Source organism: Chelonoidis abingdonii, chromosome 1 (assembly GCF_003597395.2).
Source record: "Chelonoidis abingdonii isolate Lonesome George chromosome 1, CheloAbing_2.0, whole genome shotgun sequence".
Classification (NCBI taxonomy): Eukaryota; Metazoa; Chordata; order Testudines; family Testudinidae; genus Chelonoidis; species Chelonoidis abingdonii.
Window position 1 is genome coordinate 350,122,331 of NC_133769.1, and position 4,087 is coordinate 350,126,417.

General features: G+C 38.7%; 1 long non-coding RNA gene across 1 annotated transcript; it reads right to left on the minus strand.

Annotated features, from left to right (window-relative positions):
• Positions 1-579: 579 nt before the first annotated feature.
• LOC142046365 (uncharacterized) lies at positions 580-3,462 on the minus strand. The gene is made up of 2 exons (XR_012655301.1): positions 3,352-3,462; positions 580-829 (listed from the first exon to the last, which is right to left on the minus strand). It is a non-coding gene; the product is annotated as an uncharacterized LOC142046365 (long non-coding RNA).
• Positions 3,463-4,087: the final 625 nt, after the last annotated feature.

The window sequence follows — 4,087 nt, forward strand, 5'->3', positions numbered from 1 at the left end:
GCATTTTGAGGAAAGCAGCAGTGCATATAATGACCAAACAATGAAAGATGCTCTCTAATTATACCACATTTGGTTTTCTTGCATACTGAGTTAGATTACTTTATTTATTATTACAGTAATGTCTAGAAGCCCCACTGAGATCATGATCCCATTGTGCTAGGCACTACGCAAATGTGTAGTGAGAGATGATCCCTGCCCCAAAGAGCTTACTGTGTAAATATACAAGATGGATAAGGGTAGAGAAAAGGGATGCATTAACAGGAGTGTTGTATATGAGACACAGGAGATAATGGTCCAGCTCTACTTGGCAGTGGTGAAGCTTCAGATGGATTATTGTGTCCAGTTCTGGGCCACTGCACATTAAGACAGATGAGGACAAATTGGAGAGAGTCCAGAGGAAAGCTACAAAAATGATAAAAGTTTTAGCAAACCTGATGTCTGAGGAAAGGTTAAATAAACTAGCATTTTAGTCTTGAGAAAAGGAGACTCAGAGGGGACCTGATAACAGTCTTTGAATATGTTGAGTGATGTTATAAAGAGAAAAGTGATCGATTGTTCTCTATGTGCACTGAAAGTATGACAAGAATTAATGAGTTTAATTTGCAGTAAGTGAAATTTAGGTTAGACATTAGGAATAACTTTCTATTTATAAGGATAGCTAAGCTCTGGAATATGCTTCCAAGGGAGGTTGTGGAATCCTCATCATTAGAGGTATTTAAAAACATGTTGGACAAACACCCATCAGGATGGTCTAGGTTTACTTGGTCCTGCCTCAGTGCACAGGGCTAGACTTGGTGATTTCTCAAGTCCCTTGTAGCCATTTGTGGTTCTATGGAAATACAAAGAGATGATTGTCAAATATCATGTTAGCTCCACAAATATTTTAATATGATTTGTTTTAAATCATGAATCCTCAAAATGCCCCTGTGAGGAAGCTAAGCAAACATTACAATACCCCTTCTCCAGACTGGAAAACGGAGGCATGGAAGTGAAATGATTTGCCCAAGTCCATAGGAAGTCAGAGTGAGGATTTTGAACTAGAACTGGGTGAAATGTTTCAGACAAATAGTTAATTTACTGAAAAATGCAGTTTTGGTCGATCCAAAATTGTTCATGAATTTGGTACATGTATTTCTGATCATTCACAAAATAATGAGGCTGCTTTACCTCCCCCTCTCCATGACTCATAGTCCTTAGCCCCAGGAGTAGGGCATGCACCAGGGCTGTGGCAGAGGCCGGTTTGAATCCCCATTCTAAAGCTGACACAAAAAGAACTTTTCTGATTCACCAAATGTTTTTTAAAATTCAATTTAAGTTCAGCCCAAACCAATTTTTTTCAAATTTTTTGGGATTGCCACTCAACTGAAAAATTAATTACTCACCCAGATCTACTTGGAACACAGGTGATCCTGCCTCCTGACGTCACTAAGAACAAGCCTTTCTGTTTGCATATCAGCTTTTAAAAATGCAGTCCTTTTATTATTTTGTTTAAGCTAATACCTGAACACTTGGGCTTTTGTTCATTTTTAAGTATAGGTATGTCTTCAACATAGGGCTTATTTATGATGTCAGTGTTTTTGAAAGTGTGGAGGACTGAGAAAAATATGCAGTGGGGCTAATGATAATATTCAGCCCAGAGATGCACCTGCTGGTCTTGCTAAACTACTTCACAACACTAAACACTAGTGTTTCACTTTGTTAGCTTGCCTCCAGAAATCCCATCTCTGAGAACCAAACAGATTAGGGTCTGCCACTTAGGCAAATCTTTCAGAAAATGGTTTGTTTTTTTCTTAAAACAAGTCTATAGATATTTGAGCAATGCTTTATTTTAATGTTTCTTGATGGATGATGTGACAATAGGAATGGTCATTACATCATATGTTCTAAATACATTAGTGAAAGAACTGATTTGCCACACATGCATAACAAGGCTTAGATTCCCTCCCTGGGGTTTGGTGATTTCATTATCAATCCAAGAGAGTGATGTTCCAGTAGAGTAATGTTAGCAGAACCTCCAACATTTTAACAGCCTGATTTTCAGAGCACCTGTAGCTTTCATTGTCATTTAATTCAACTGAAGCTGAGTGCTCGGCACATCTGCAAGTCAGGGTATTAGTGTATGCAGATGTTTGGTGATTTTAATAATAGCTCTTCTATCCTAGTGGGAAAATTAACAAAATATTGCCCCTTTTTTGCTCTTGCTTAGGCCAGTGGACAGTGGAATTACTCCACACAAAGTCAAAGGAGTCATTATGAATACGCATTGATATAAATGAGGGCAGAATATGGCCCATAGAATTAATAGTTCTTTTGAAGCATCTATTTAAAAATTACAACCCAACTCTCTTTTGTATGCTGCCAGAGGTGCTCAAATAATCTCAAATCCAAAATCAAAATCTCAAACAAAACTGCCAAGTGTCCCTTGATTTAATGCAAAATCATAAATGAGCCCAGATGCACTCAGTGTTGGACCCAGGTGCACTCAGAAAGTTTGGGAATTTTAATGAAGTGTTTGACATACATCATCTGAGATTTGACACAGGAATTGGAAAGCAGGTGCAATGAGGTTTGTCTGATTGTGAACACTTCTCCTAGTTGTACTGCAAACCATTTGATTTTTCGGAATGCATTTGCCATGGATAAAACTTTCAAAAATGCCTTTGTCCCTTTTTCAGAAGTGACCCAGGCACTTCAGACACACTTGGTCCCGTTGATTTTCAATGACACTTAGGTTCCTAAGTGACTATGTCACTTCTGAAAATAGGATTTAGGATCCTAGATTACTTAGAGATTTGAGATTTGTACTTTATATCTAGTGCTAAGAGAACGTAATGACTAAAATGGACTTCAAGATACTATTGGAAGAACTAGGAATACAAGGAAAAAAGAAAGAAAAAATGGTTACTGCGCATATCCGGTTATATGTAAAAGGAGTGGAAGAAAGATTCCAATCCTCCTTACTGCTCACTTTATTTGGCCTAAGGACAGTGGCCTTTTTTCCCATTCTTTCTTGAATTATTTTTCCCATTACGTACTCTCTTGATCACACTGCACTCATGTAGTTTTCTGATTAGCACTCAGAACATAACAATAGCAGATAAGTGCATAGAGCCAGATCATCTATGGTGATTTACTACACCATAGATGTAGTATGTAGAGTCCAAGGCAGGCCAGAGGGCAAACAGTTAACCTCAGTGGCGTTATGCTGATTTATTCCATCTGAGAATCTAGTCCATAAACACTTGCTGATAAACAGCCTGTTAGATGCTTCCATGAGTAATGGCAATATTAGCAGTTACACTAATTTTAGCTTCCACACTGACATCATCAGGTCTCTAATGGGAATTTTACCTCTGTTAGGTCTGCAGGGATTAGCCATTATTAGCAGTGGTCAGATTTTCTCCACATCTTGCCTTCTACTCAGAAAACTGGAATTACTGGAGCTCAGAAATGATGGACAACACTGTGGCATGAAAAGGATAGGCAATGTGAGAAAGAATTGCTGCACCAGAAACAAAGCCACTATATCCATTTCATGAGTACCCAATTCCATTTCAAGGGCCACCGGTCAGTTTTCAGCAGATTTAAGCAGGCCTGCTAAATTGGGGAGACAGGAAAAAATCAAACATTAAAGGATCAGAAACCAAAAGGACCTGGGAAAAGTTAGAATCTTATATTAAACACAGACACCATTTCTTCTCTATATGAACAAATAAAAGTGAACAACTCAGATATGTTCAACAATGATCTTTTGGATATAGCAACAAAAGCAGAAGGATCCCGGTCTATTAAAAAGAAGCAAGTGATCTACAGAATGGTAAAAATAAAACTCCCTAAATCATTTAAAATTCATCAAGACAGTAAGTAAATTACCGAAGCGTTTTGCTACAATAGATCTTAGACTCTGGCTTCTGACCCTGCTTTGTCCTTGGTTTTGCCCTTTGATTGTTGTCTGTAACCTGGCGCCTAGCCCTGATCTCCTGGTAACCTGACCCTGCCTTCCTCCTGATGCCTGACACTGTTTGCCCTCTGGCCTGTCTTGGACTCTAACCTCCAGGTATCTGACATGGCCTGACCCCTGACTCCT